The sequence below is a fragment of the Pogoniulus pusillus genome, chromosome 6 (assembly GCF_015220805.1).
Source record: "Pogoniulus pusillus isolate bPogPus1 chromosome 6, bPogPus1.pri, whole genome shotgun sequence".
NCBI lineage: Eukaryota > Metazoa > Chordata > Aves > Piciformes > Lybiidae > Pogoniulus > Pogoniulus pusillus.
In genome coordinates, this window is record NC_087269.1 from 39,484,417 (window position 1) to 39,499,597 (window position 15,181).

Here is a 15,181-nt window from a genome sequence, read left to right on the forward strand (position 1 = left end):
GAGAATCAGAAGAAGTTGACTTTCTCCAGCTGTTCTTAGTGTTTGCCAGGATTTTGGTTTAATTGTATAGTCTCTGGACATGTTTCTGAGTGACCTACTTGTGATCCTGCTGTGGTGCAGGGGCAGTTGGACTAGATGTTCTTCAGAGGTCTCTTCCAATCTCCACCATTCTGTGCTTCTGTCTGCACTGGGTGACTTGTGGTGTTAGTCTCTAACTGAAGAGGAGGAAAAGATGGAAGGAGTCAAAATAGGAGGAACTTTCTTTTTCTTCTCCTTCTTTCTGGCTTTCTGTAACTGTTCTTGGTGTTTGTCAAGTTTTTGGTTTAATTGTATAATCTCTGGACACGTTCCTGGTGATCTACTTGTGATCCTGCTTTGGTGCAGGGGGGGTTGGACTAGATCATCTTCAGAGGTCTCTTCCAATCCCCATCATTCTGTGTTTCTGTCTGCACTGGGTGACTTGTGGTATTAGTCTCTAACTGAAGAGGAGGAAAAGATGGAAGGATGGAAAAGATTGAAGGAGGAAAAGAGGAGGAATTTTCTTTCTTTTTCTTCTCCTTCTTTTTTCCTCCTTCTTTTTCTTCTTATTTTTCTTCTCCTTCTTTCTGTCTTTCTCCAACTATTCTTGGTGTTTGTCAGGATTTTGGTTTAATTGTATAGTCTCTGGACGTCTTCCTGGTGATCTACTTGTGATCCTGCTCTGGTGTGGGGGGAGTTGGACTAGGTGATCTTCAGAGATCTCCAATCCCCACCATTCTCTGCTTGTGTCTGCACTGGGTGACTTGTGGTATTAGTCTCTAACTGAAGAGGAGGAAAAGATGAGAAAGTGTTGCTTCTCAAATCATGTGTCTTTCCATCCAGAAGTCTTTGCTTTGGCTGTCCTCCAGAGCCAGGACAAAGGCTTTTCTCATCCTACTCCAAAAGCCACAATGTTGCTGCCAGCTCCAGACCAGCTTGTTTTATGCACTGAAACAAAAAATTAAGGGAGGAAAAAAGGTTGAAATATGATGGAGCAGATTTTGAGGTTTGTAAATTAGAGTGAAAAATGCTACAAAAATAGTAGTGTGGCAACCTGTCCTTGTCTCTCTTGGAATAGGGATCTTCTTGGCACTGATGGTGGTCAAAACTCTTCAGCCCCAGAACCATAGGCTGGAGGTGGAGGCTGGCAACCTGGACAGCCCTGTGGGACCAGATATAGGGCTTGTGTGTGTATCTCCCTCCTGCTGGTTCTCTCCCTCCTGGGAAGTGCCCTCGAGACCGCTGGCTGTGGAAGGCAGCTCATGTCCTCTGTCATTTTTCAGGGTTGGTGATGAAACAAGGCTGGGGCTAGACTGTAACAGAGGACCAGCCACTGCAGTATCCCAAGTCACTAGCAACTATGGAACACTGATATGCACTTACTGACTGGTGGCACCTTTGTCTGTCAAGTAAGTGGAAGGAACAAGAACTGTCTGCTTCTCCACACCCAAAATGCAGGTGGGTGGACTTGACTCTAGACTTGAAATAAGAAGTCAGATATGAAGATCCTGTTTACTTTTCCTGATTTACTTTTTCTCCTGTCCTTCCTCCCCAGTCCTCCCTTCCACATTGAAGAGGCTTTTGATTCTGCTTTCAGAGCCTCCAAGAAAATGACAGCTGCTTTATTTCAACAGGAAGCCTCATCTAGTGTCATAGAGGTTTCAACAGTGATACATTTAGGCTGGAGGTTGTACGTCTTCTGCTCTGCTTCTCAGCCAGGAAAATGGAGTCTTCAATCTGATCAGGAAACATTTAAGGTTTGTACTTTGGGATACAAAGTCTTATAATCTTTTATGATCAGGCACTACCAAAAAAAATGCACCTACAACCCATTATTTTAGCTACTAAGAACTTGATGCTCAAACAAAATCTTGGACTGGTGTTCCTCTCAGGTTTGAGTTCCTTGGTCACTCCCATCATGCCTTATTTTGTGTTTTATTTCTTTGTTCCTGTCCATCTCAGTTATGTCTCTGCTTATTATTAGACCAATATGAGCTATGGAGATTGTTGAATTCTGTCTTTCTATCAAGCTCTTCCCTGGTGGGACCTGAGCTTACACATGTACCAGCTGTGTAGGAGGTGAGTCATTTCCAGACCAACCTGTAGATGAATGTTTCAGTCAATTTAAGTAATTTAATCTTGGGATCATAATAGTAAAAGTTGCCATGTTGGTCTTGCATCCATCCTCCCTTCCAGCTTCAAGATATCTGTGTAAAAATATCCCTCTCTAGTACCACCATATGAAATGAGTGAAACAAGAGTCATTCAAACAGTAAGGAGAAATACTGTACTGTGACTGCAATGGGATCTGCATAGTTCATGCGGTCAGGAGACAGAGCAGCCTCTGATAAGCTAGATGATGAAGGAAGACAAGGATGCTTCTGGTTTCCTCTATTCTCTGAGTTTCATGCCATGCTAATCAGAATAAATACAAATCTGCTCATGGAGATGTCTCTCCTAAGTCATCACCAAAGTCATCACCACCTTCCTGATCAAACTTGCTGTATGATATTTGTTACCTCTGTGATAATAATTCAGGTCTTATGTAGATCATCTTGTTTACAGGTTCCTAAGTTTAAGAGCTCATAGGAATGTCTCAAGTTGTGCCAGGGAAAGTATAGGCTGGATGTTAGGGGGAAGTTGTTGCCAGAGAGAGTGATTTGCCGTTGGAATGGGCTGCCCAGGGAGGTGGTGGAGTCACCATCCCTGGAGGTGTTGAAGAAAAGCCTGGATGAGGCACATGGTGCCATGGTCTAGATGACTGGATAGGGCTGGGTGCTAGGTTGGACTGAATGATCTTGGAGGTCTCTTCCAACCTGGTTGATTCTATGATTCTATGAAAATAGATTTAAAGGGAATGCTAAATATAAGATACTTGGGCAAAACAAACTGATTAATAAGTCTAAGATTCTGTTGAGCACCTTGACATCACTCAGGTACCCACGATTTTTGATGATTTGGTGCTCCAAGAAACACTATTGTGTATGTTATGAGTTGGAGACTCGTGCTGAGCTTCTGATACATCTGTGGGGGTTTATATTCTCCGTATCATTAAACAGAAATACCCCATCTTGCTTCCTTTATTGTAGTGGATAAAAGTTTACAAACTGGGCTGCCCAAGGTAGAGTCCCTACCCCTGGAGTAACTTAGAAGATGTTTAGATGTAGCACTGAGGGACATGGATTAGTGGTGGTCTGACAATGCTGGGTTAGTGATTGGACTTCATGATCTTAAAGGTCTCTTCTAACCAAAACTATTCTGTGATTCCAGAGTTCTCAGCATGAAAGATTTACTGCATAAGGTGTTGAGGGCTATGCCACACTGAATGTCCTTGGGTTGCTAATAGGGATGTCCCTTCCTTCCCCAGGATATCATTGGCTGGACACAAATGATTCAGTTTCATACCTCTAAAAAAAGTTTCATATCACTTTGTGTAAATTTTAGGGAGAGAGATAAAACTCTTTGGCTTTTGAAATGTAATTATGACACTTTTTTGATCTATTCAGCAAAACTGAAGGGGGAAGAGGCAGTCCTACAGGGTCAGAAGGACAGTCCAGGGGAAAAGTGTGAGAAGAGAGCAAACACATTGCAATGGGTAGTTTGGGAAGCAAAAAAAATGCTTTAAGATGCATTTAATAGACATACATTAGCATTTAGCCTTTTTCTTGTTGAAGGCATATTTCTAGATCTGTGGCTTTTGAAGTATCAGGTTTTGATGGGCTTTTGCTCGTGTACTACAAATGACTTTATTCTGATTTCCACCCATCCGCTAAGAGCTGCTCAAAGCTGCTGCTGCTGCAGCACTGGATAAAAAGGTGCTGGAAATGCCAAGCCTCTGCTCACTCAGAGGAAAAGCTATTCAGAGGGGTGACAATAATGCAGAATGTGGATGGATGAGGTTGATGCAGGCTAGACATGAGGATACTTTAATCAGAAGTATGTATAAGGAAATTGGGTTTTGATTTGGAGTTTTCAAAGAGTAACAGTGCCTGAAAAACTTTCTGTAGAAGCAATCCTTTAGGAGATGAGATGGGATCTGTATAGTCCAGTGCATTAGGAGAAGACAATGAGAGAGAACCATGGTAATAGTCTGGTGATGCTCAAAACTTTTTGGCTTTCTTCTGTCCCGACAAAAATAAACAATATCTTTCTTTATTTTTTTCCATATCTACAGAAAGTGCTGGCTACCTACTGGGACATGTCTGTTGTGTTCTGTAGGGAAGAGCTCCAGAAGCAGAGGTGGAATTGTTATTGGCTTGGAGAGCATGAAGACAGCCACCCACCCATGGTGAGTTTCTTATGCAGCACACCACAGCTCTGGATGTCCCCACCAGCTTAGGTGAGGCCTGAAGATACTTAAAGAGAGCCTGTAAGAAAGATGGGGACAGACTTTTTATCAGGGCCTTTTGTAACAGGACAAGGGGTGATGGTTTAAACTGAAAGAGAAACATTGAGACTACATATAAGGAAGAAATCATCACTGTGATTTCTCACACTGAAGGCAGTGAGCTGCTGGTCCAGTAGATGTGGTAAACGCCCCACAGTTACTCGGGAAAGGAGGAGTTCTTTGGGGTTCTGATCAGCCTGCTCTAGTAGCAGATGTCCCTGCTGACAGCAAGGGGCTGGTCTAAATGACCTTCAAAGGACCATTCTACTGTGCCTAATCAGTGGCTTTAGATGTAAGGTAGAAACAAGTAAAGTGGAGACAAACTTGGAAAACAGGTTTTTGGGGGTTCAGTGTTTCCAAGTGTGTGTCTTGGTGGATTTTACATTAAAAAAAGAGGAAGGAGCAATTAAGACGTGGAGCATTGCTGGGTTGCTTAGTGCAACCACAGTGGAAAATACTGATTTTGATTCCTAAAAGGTCTCTTATAACCAGAAATGTGAATTTACTGCAGGTCTAGATGGTATGGAGCCCCTTAGCAGAGCTATCAATTTCTGTCTGGGGCTAAGGAGTGCAGTTAACTTCGTAACACAAGCAATGAAAAGTTTATAGATTCTGAAATTGTGTCAGATTTGTTCCAGGATGCCCTCAAGTGTAGCCTTGAAGCTCAGGGTACGTTTAGATGCTTTGTTGATTTTGAATAGACTTCAGTATGTGAAATCACAGCTCCATCAGTATGGCAGGCAAGGAAGCAAAAGCTTTACTCATATCCCATCTATGTCAGGTATATAGACTCTGATCTATAGATTTGCTAACTAGAGAGAAGGCTGAACTTAATTGGGACTTAACAGAGTTTATGCAACTTCCAACCCCTTTTCTTACACTGTGCTGTGGCCTTGACCTGTGGTGACCTGTCCTTTTGTCCCAGTCTGCAGGCAGACATTGCCATTTGTTCTAGGGGGAAGAAGCGAGTGTGATGTGACAAGCAGACACCCAGCCCAGCTCTGGAGGGGAAATTTGTGTACATTAACCCACTTTGCTTCCTGGCCTTGTACTGGCACATTTTTTAAACGTTGGGGTTTATCTTTTCAGTTGCTTGTTTGGGTTTTGTGTGGGGTTCTTTTGTGTGTAGGGTTCTTTCTGGGCTCTAGTTTTTCAGTTGCTTGTCTGATTTTTGTTTGGTTGGTTAGGGTTCTTTTTTGTTTGTTTTGTTGTGAAGAAGAAAGTCTTCCTCTATTTGGAAGAAAAAAACATTAAACCAGCATGCAGTGAATTAGATGGTTCTGACAGAACTTAAAGTATGAAGAAAAGCTGACATATGCATATTTACAAAGATGCTGAGGGGACTGGAAGCATTTCTGTGAGGAGGAAAGTCTGAGAGACTCAATAGCTAAAGGGTGGGGGTCAAGAGGATGAGGCTAGGCTCTTTTCAGTGGTTCCCAATGACAGGACAAGGGGCAGTGAGCACAAACAAGAACCCAGAAGGTTCCATCTGAACATGAGGAAAAAACTTTGGTGTGAGGGTGCTGGGGCTCTGGATCAGGCTGCCCAGTGAGCTTGTGGAATCTCCTTCTCTGGAGAGATTCCAAACCCACCTGGACATTGTGATTCTGGGAAAGCTGCTCTGGGTGGCCCTGCTTTAGCAGGGGAGTTGGACTAGGTGATCTTCAGAGGTCCTTTCCAATCTCCACCATTCTGTGATTCTGTGATGTTGCAGCACATTTACTGTTCATTGACAAGAACATAAAAATCACTTTGCTGTTTGTCCTGCAGTCCTGAGCTTTACATGTAGGGATCAACATATCCTACCTTCTGCTTCACCTTCTAGATGTGGTATGAAGAGCAATCTTGGTGAAATTCTCTGTTATTTTGAGGGTAGAACTGTTCAGTCACATAGGGTTAGGCAGCAACAGCAGTATCTTAATGTATTAAGGTGCTGGGAGATGTGCCAACATTAATATCTCACTCATAATGTGAGTGAGCAATGTATTCTCATCCTCAAAAAGCCACGAAGAGGTTTTGGCTGAAGGAATATGATACATGTGTTACTTGGCAGTTTAAGCATAATTTCTTTGGCTATTTTCCTGAGTATTTTCTTCTTCCTCCCCCACAATTAGATGGTTAAAGGACAGCATGCAATACTTATTACTAGATTTCAAGGTTCTGCTCTGCTCTTCTTTTCTTTCACCTTTAGCTGGATGTTGAAATGCTAAAATTCATGTAGGAGACCACAGGCTCTTTTATCAAGCATGAAGCAGGCTGAGACACATCATCTCCTGTACAATGCTCTGCCAGCTCACCTGGTGTTGCCTCGCTTGTCCTGGGGTTCTTGACAGAGCTTTGCCCCGTGCTGGTGTAGAGCCTTATTTTTACTTGCAGCCTCATTGGGATTTGACTCAATCTGAAGTTTTACAAGCACAGAAATGTCTAAAACTAATAAACATTTCATACACGTGTCAAAAGATGCTTACAAAGCAGCCAAACCATGTGTTTCTTAACAGCTCAGGGTAGGAGGATGGACACAGAAAAAAATCCCACCCCACAATGCATCTTAGGTTTGCCAAGTTCCTGCAGCCTGAGAAAACTTTTAAAGATGAGTTATAAAGCCCAGACTAATGGAGCTTTAATGGAAGTGCTGACACAACCTAAACCTGGGCAGTGTGGACATACCACTACAACAGCCCCACACAATGACCCACTGAGGACCCCATCGCTCTTTCCAAAGCGCTGTCCTTGGGGGGATTAAGACATGAGGAGCTCATGAGCTTGCTCCCCCTCCTTTCTTTTTGTGCTTGTGAGGAAGAGATTTGGCAGGTGGCCTTGGTAAGCTCATGGAGAAACAAAAAGAGCAGCTATCAGTGCAAAACGGAGTGGCTTCTAATGCAGCTGTGGTGACTGATGGCCACGGAGCCTCTTTGGCCTCTGCTTCAAACAACCACAGTACTGGGTTTATTGTGGGGCTTAGTAGAAAAGGCTCTTACAGTCATGGTCCAAAGTGTCATATTTATCTCTGAAAAATCCTCTGCTGCTTGTTGATTCTTTGATGTTTTTTTTTGAGAGATGAAGATGTTTGCAGTGAGTAGATGGAGAGGTTTGGATTCTGAATGTTATTTCATCCTAAAAAAGATGGATTTTGGAGGGAGTCTATCTGTGTGCAGACATGTGTCACTTCTGATAGATATAGGTGTGTATGAGTACATGAAGCCTTGCTGAGTATACAGCAGCTGGCTTGCTTTTATCACCAGCTTTTGCCATAAAAAGTTCAATTCCAATAATCAAATTAGAGTCAAGGCAAACCCTGTACAGGTGAGAGGAAATCTGTGAGTATGATCAAAACCACGTTTCAGTTTCAGGACGAAATCGTGGGCTACAGGGAGGTACATCTGTAAATTATACAGGAAGCTTTCTTCACCAACTGATTCACCCTGACAGTTTTACTGGAGTATATGAAAATTAGTATTAAAGATGTGATATGTAGGCTTCTTTCCAGGAATTCCAATCTGGTTTCAATAAAATGAAAACACTGATTGGAAGTGAAGTTGCCTTCCGGTTTTGCCTTTGGCTATTATGTGTTCATTCGTGAAATGACTGAATTCCACAACTACTTTTAATATTCACCTTTTGAGTTCATCTCCCATACTGGACACATTGGAATGATTAAAATAGCACTGCCTCCTGAAGCTGGATTCTCTTTAATTTGAAACAGTCTAGGTGCTGAGGAGGAAAAAAAAATAATCCTAAAAAGAAATAATAATCATAATAATAAATGACTGCTCTAAGTCCATCCTTTCTTAGCATCAAGTTGCTTCCATGCCTGTTTAGGGTAGAATACTAATAAAGAAGAGTGGTTTCAAGATTAAACACCTTGTGCTTCTCAAATAGCTGTGCATGGAAGACCTAAAAGGCATAGTTTGATGCTGCCCATTCTCTGTCTCTGCAGGTTGCTCCTCCTGATGTTTGCTGGCTGAAATTTTTGCATGATCTGGTGCTCTATGCTTTTTCGTGCTGCTGTGCCTTGGCAGCTGTGTTGCAGTGCGTGTTAGTGCCATTGCATGGTCTGCCCCGACACAGGCAGCTCCTGCTGCTGCAAGACCAGTGCCTGGAAAAAAGGGTGTGGAGCCAGGAGGTAAGACATCTGCAGCCTTGCGATACAAATGATTGCATTTTACCTTATTGCTCAAAACAGGTTGGAATCTTGATCTTGGTAGATTTTTTGCATGCCAGCTGAGCACACTAGCTTCTTGCAGAGTAGGAGTGATTTTGTGTGTTAAGTAGCTCATAAAGAAATCCAAATTCCCATGTACTGGCTAACACCTTCCAGACTCTCTCGGTGTTTAGAAACAATATTTTCCTAGGGCTGGGAAAACTAACTTAATTGTATTCAGGAAGGTGATGGCTGGAGCTCTTGGCTGTTCTCTTGGGAGAAGCCGTGGAGCAGAAGTCACTGTGGCACTTGCAATATTGAAAGTTTTAACTCACCATGACTTAACAGTTGATTAAATGAGTTAGCTTCCTTCATTTCTTACATCAAAAAAAATGGTAGTTGGGCTGAGGTGACTAATTCATAGAGCATGCCCAAAGTAGGAAAACAAAGCTATTGAAGGGTCTAGAAACAAAGGCTGATGAGGAGCAGCTGAGGGAACCGAGGTTGGTTAGTGTGAAGAAAAGGAGGCTGAAGGGAGATCTTCTCAGTCTCTACAGTCTCTGACAGGAGGTTGGATAGAGGTGGATGTTGGCCTCTTCGTCCTATTATTTGCTAATTGGAAAAGAGGAAAGGAGCTCAAGTTACCCCAGAGGAGGTTTAGGTTGGATATTAGGAAAAATATCTTCCCTGAAAGGATTGTCAAGGCTTGGAGCAAGTTGCTCTGGGGCAGTTCCTATCCCTGCATGGATTTCAGAGCTGTGTAGATGTGGTGCTGATGGACATGGTTTAATGGTGACCTGTCAATGCTGGGTTTGTGTTTAGACTTGATGATTTTAAAGGACTCCTCCACTACGATTCTAAAGCTTTCCAATGGTCTGTGTTTATGGAGGGCTTTCCCTGAGAAAAGCCCCACACTTTGCTCTCCACTGGGTTTTTTTTGACCACTGGTTGCCCATGCATTTTTAATCTGTTTGGGGAATGTGGGCATTTATGGCATCCTCTTTTTAGGACATTTAAGGGGATGTTTTCTCCTTGGTGCCAGTGGAGGTCCCAATGCTGGGCACCACTGTGCCTAACATCAATTGCTATGGACTAGAAGGACACCTATAATAAACAAATAATGAAAACTTTAACACCTCTGTAGAACAAAGGAATGCCCAGGGAAGTAATTTCAACCTCTGTACTCAGTCACCTATCCAAGGCTGTTGTCCAAGGCAATCTTTAATTAAATTTTGGATTCTGTTACTTAGACATCCACTTCTGATGCACTTAACATATTTTGCAGAGAGAAGAATTGAAAATGTCTGGTTACGTGCAGTCAAGGTCATGCATAAAACAGTGTCTAGGATCATGGAAAGTTGAAGAATTTAATCAAAATAGTGCTGTATAGTTTAGTGTGTTTTGTAAGATTAGGAGGGGCACCCATAATGCTGTCAATGTGGAGCTCATTTGAACACTCTCAAATTATTGAGCTGCAGAGCAAACCTCAGCACAGCCTAAATTTTCAACAGTAGTGTTGGCAACAGAAACTCTTCCTCTGCACTGGAGAGGAACAAAATAGCACTACACTTGTACTTGCTCCCAGTGGTGTGACAAACTGGAACACAGAAGTCCCCCCTCAGTGTGAGGAGAAACATGTTTGGTGTGAGGTGCTGGAGCCTTGGAGCAGGTTGCCCAGAGAGGTTGTGAGGTCTCCTTCTCTGAAGAGATTCAAAACCCACATGGACATAGTGATCTCAGGAAAGCTGTTGTGAGTGCCCCTGCTTTAGCAGGGAGTTGGATTAGATGATCTCCAGAGATCATTTCCAACCCCTACAATTCTGTGATTATGTAGACCAAAAGTCCATTGTCTTCCAGGGTGGGGGGAAATAAAAGCAGTTGCAAGTTTGGGGCTATCAGCCCCTTTGTACTTTAAGTGCTGCTGGAAAGAGGTAGAGGGTCAGCACTATATAAGTTTAGATATCTGCAACTCCTGACCAAAGAAACTCTCAGTATTTCAAAGTGCATGGGAGTCCACTGAATACCATGAGGTGTGGTGAGACAGAGTACTTCTGTCTTGCTTCAGGTGATTGAGTCCCTACCCCAACCTCATGAGACACATCAAAGAAGAAGTGGGCAAGGGGTCTGAGATGGGAAGGATGACTGGAGGGCCTGAGCCTTCTTCCAGAGGTTTTCTTCTAATCCAAGGTCAGCAGGGGTACTAGTGGCCACATAGAGCTTATGGAAGAGGTAAAGGAAACCCTCCCTCCTTTGAAAAGATCTCATTCTGTAATTAGAGAAGGAATTAAATTTGATGCCTGTGTTAGTATATATATATGTATATATATTAATATTTAGTGTGCATATTAAATATATAGATGGTCTTAGTCATTAATATTTTCATAACCTTAGCTCCAAATGTCCTCTTTTTCCCCTAAATGAAGCCAAATACTAATTCTTTTTAGGCATGTAACCTTATAACATTGTGCTTTCCTAAATGCTGGAGTCAGTTTTGCCCATCTTCAATCTGTTCTAAGGGTTCTGTGCTCCCCTTTTACACTCCAGAAATTAGTTTAATTCTCAAAGTCAGTTGCACACCTTTATCTTCTTCTTCTTTTTTTTTTTTTTCACTTTAGTTCACAACTTTTTAACGTTGTTCATTATCAACTGAAACTTGTTTATGGGTTAGTCTGCCAGCTGCTTTCCAATAAAAGGTGTATTATCTTCCTAAGCAATGATGTAAAGTGCAGCGATGACGCTAAATGGTTTACTTGACTGGAAAGGGATGAGGCATGGGTTGGACTGGATGATCTTGGAGGTCTCTTCCAACCTGCTTGATTCTGTGATTCAATTTACTTCTCACTAACTCTTTCTTAAGGCAAATGGATGTGAAGGATGTGTTTGTGTGGCAGGGTTCTCATGGCTTTTCTAGGCTTCTTCCATCACTCTACCTCAAAATGTTGGTCACCTGTCAAGCAAAAAAGGAAGTTACCATAGAATCATAGAACAGTTTGGTTTGGAAGGGACCTTAAAGATTATCTAGTTCCAGTTCCCCTGCCATAGGCAGTGGCAGTTTCCAGCAGACCAGATTGCTCAGCCTGACATTGAGTGTTTCCAGGAAGGTGGCATCTGGAACCTTGCTGGGCAACCTGCTCCAGTGTCTTGCCACCCTTTCTGTAAAGAACTTCTTCCTAATATCCAGTCTAAATCTGCCCTCTTCCAAGTTAAAATATTTCTTCCTCATCCTATCACAACAAGCCTTTGTAAAAAGTCCCTCCATGGCTTTCTTGTAAGCCCCTTTCAGATAACAGAAAGCCACTAAAAGGACTCCTTGAAGCCCTCTCTTCTCCAGGCTGAACAGACCCAACTTTTGCATCCTGTCCCCACAGGAGAAGTATTTCAGCCCTCTGATCATCCTTGTGGCCCTCCTCTGGGCACACTCTAGCAGTTCAATATCCTTCATGTGTTGGGAGTCCCAGAATCAAACACAATAGCTTTGGGCCCTCACTCCAAGAAAGACATTGAAGTGCTGGAGTGTGTCCAGAGAAGAGTAATAAAGCTGGTGAAGGATCTGGAAAACAAGTCTTCTGAAGAGCAGCTGAGGAAATTGAGATTCTTCTTCTCAAAGAGGAGGAACCTGGGGGGAGACCTCATTGCTCTCTACAATTCCCTCAAAAAAGGTCAAAGTCAGGTAGGGGTTGGCCTCTTCTCCCTAATATCAGGTGAAAGAACAAGAGGAAACAGCCTGAAATTGTGCCAGGGGAAGATTAGATTGAATATTAGGGAAAAAAAAATTGTTTCCTTAAGAAGTGGTCATGTTGGAACAGGCTGCCCAGGGAGGTGGTGGAGTCACAGTCCCTGGAGGTGTTTAGGAAATGTGTGGACGTGGCACCTGGGGACATGTTTTAATGGCCATGGTGGTGTTAAGGTGACAATTGGACTCAATGACATTAGAAGTCTTTGCCAACTAAAACAATTCTATGATTTTGTGGTTCTATAAACCCCTTCCTCTTAAAACACCTTGCATCTTGCTGCTCCCCACCTTCTGCACCACCCCCCAAAATCTTCTCCTTGCCCCCTTCCAACCCTGCTAACTACTAACTCATAAAACATATCAGCTGGGTTTATTACTTTTAACCATCTTTCCAATTGTGCTATAAAATAAAGGCAGATGCCATTTTAAGATCTTATTATTATCAAGGGCCAACTCCTCCAGCAGCACCTGCTTAGCGGCAATCTGCTTGTTTATAGTCCCTTTTTTTTATAGGTGACAGTTTAAGGTGGCTGTTCTCCTGTTACAAAGAGTTCTCTTTAATGTGGCAGAAGTGGCAGGCACAGTAGGTGAGCTCCTTCCTTTCATCCAGTGATATTGAGATGGGGTCGCAGGTTCACCTGTGATTTTTGCTTGACAGCTTCGCCACACACATCAGGCTCTGCCAAATGCTCCGCCATTAATTTATGATTTAAAGTAATTAACTTTTGCTGATTAAAGTAATTATTTCAAGTGCATTGCACTCAGGCCCAAATGATGCACACAGCCCCCTCTCCAGTTTGAGCTAGCAGCATGCCAAGTGCTTAAAAGCTGCACCAGGGAGCTCGCAGTGGCTTCTGCCAGTCTAACAGATCTGCCATGTTTATGGCTGACTTGTACTAACTGCTCATTTTAATGCTGGATCCTGGCAGAACACTGACACAGTGTGAAACCTTCATCCGGTAAACAAGACAAGCTTCAAATTGGTGACATCGATGACAGTGAAAACTGTTTAAATGAATCTTGCCTCCAGCCTTCCAGAGGTATTATGTTTTTTGAGCGCTGCTCCTTCTCCAGATTGGCTGTTAAACAATTTACAGCTTTATCCAGCCTCTGCCTTTAGCGTGATGCAGGTGCAGAATTCAGGCTTCTCTAGCATATAGGAAGGCAAGAAAAAAATATCTCCCACCCTCCCCCCCAAAAAAAACCCAAAGCAAAACCTAACACCAAAAAACCCTGAGATCTCAGCAAAACCTTTTCAAGTGACTTCAGATGGGAGAAACATGGAAAAGGAGGTTCCTTTGAAAATAAATCTTCTCTTTTGAAAGCCTACACTTGTTGTGAAGCTGCCTGCCATCTCCTCAAGTTCACGTGTTTTGTGTAGGAGCCAAGACTGGCTAGTTGTATTGTGTCTTCTCCACACAGAAGAAGGATGCCCAGCAACCCCTGGCTGCAGCAGAGCAGCGAGGCTGCTGTGTTGTGGAGAGCTGCCAGTGCTGGGTGCTGTTGCAGCAACTCGCTTTGTCTCCTTGGCACAAGATGCTTCCAAACCCTCTCTTTTCTCTAGGGAACACATTCCACAGGAATATCTTCTCACAAGCAGCTGTGGGTTTTTTGACAACTGCCCTGTAAGTGAACACGAGCAAAGTGATATTTAAATCTGTAGGAAGGAAAATATCTGTGCTGGAAAAATATATTCCCAATACTATAACTACACTTAACTGAAAATAATTTCCTTTAAAAAGAAAAAAAAAAAGGGGGAGAGAGAAGAAAAACAGTTTTGTTTGAGAGTTGGGGGGGTGTTTGTTTTTTTTTTTTCCTGCTTCACTGGAATGATTCAGTTTTAAAAAAAGCTATTCCCATTTTCTCCCTCTCCCCTTCCAGTGCAACTGTAAAGAAATGTAATTTCATCTGTAATAAAGCACCTGATGGGCAGTGATCCCTGGCAAACAGTATTTCAGCTTAATGCTAAGCGTTGAAAAAACATCATCGAAAAATAAAGATGCCAAGAAAAATCATCTGCATGCTCGCTTGGCAGTCGTCCTCGGAAATGTAGAGGGGTAGCTCCACAACAAGACTGATTTTTGGTTGGTTGGTTGTGTTGTGGTTTTGTTGTTTTCTTTTTTTTTTTTTTTTTTTTTCCCTTGTTTTCTGGTATGAATGAAGCTTGGGAAGAAGAGGTGAGTTCAGGAGGTAGAATGGTGATCACACCATGAAGGAGAGCAGGGTGCTGGTGGCCGAGGAAATCAGCTTGCTCAAGCTCTTCACTTGCTCTGGTAAGCAAACACTGAGCTCACTGCCAAATTGGGGCAGTTTTGTGCTGCAAGCAAGCCCAGGCATTGAGCTAAGAGAACTAACCTTGTTGCTGAGGAACCCCTGCTAGAGTAATGACACTACCTTATCATTTCTAAGGTTTTCCCTCCACCCTTGGCCTCTTTTGTGCACACTGTGTGCTCTGAACACACTCTGGCCAACTTTTTGGAGAAAATATTAGTGCTTCTTTCTAAGAACTGATTGGTAAAAGGCAATTTTTTAAATGCACACCAAAAATTGAGACTACTTATCTTCACTGTTTCTGGTTTATATTTCCAGGTTTCCGCATCATAGAATCATAGAATTGTTACAGTTGGAAAATACCTCTAAGATCATCGGGTCCAACCATCAACCCAACACCACGAAGGCCATCAAACCATGTCCCAAAGTGCCATGTCCACATGTTTTTTTGAACACCTCCTCCAGGGAAAGTGACTCCATCACCTTCCTGGGCAACCTATTCCAATGTCTGACCATTCTTTCTGTAAAGAAATGTTTCCTAATATCCAATCTAAACCTCTGCTGGCACAATTTCAGACCATTTCTTCACATCATGTAACATCTGGTGTCTCCAAAAATGTAATAAGTCTAG

General features: G+C 42.7%; 2 long non-coding RNA genes across 2 annotated transcripts; both read left to right on the forward strand.

Annotated features, from left to right (window-relative positions):
• The first annotated feature begins 1,312 nt into the window (after window positions 1-1,312).
• LOC135176550 (uncharacterized) lies at window positions 1,313-4,280 on the forward strand. Its single transcript, XR_010302715.1, has 3 exons — window positions 1,313-1,476; window positions 1,653-1,775; window positions 4,193-4,280. It is a non-coding gene; the product is annotated as an uncharacterized LOC135176550 (long non-coding RNA).
• A 4,074-nt stretch (window positions 4,281-8,354) lies between these two features.
• LOC135176551 (uncharacterized) lies at window positions 8,355-14,280 on the forward strand. Its single transcript, XR_010302716.1, has 3 exons — window positions 8,355-8,528; window positions 13,844-13,904; window positions 14,161-14,280. It is a non-coding gene; the product is annotated as an uncharacterized LOC135176551 (long non-coding RNA).
• Window positions 14,281-15,181: the final 901 nt, after the last annotated feature.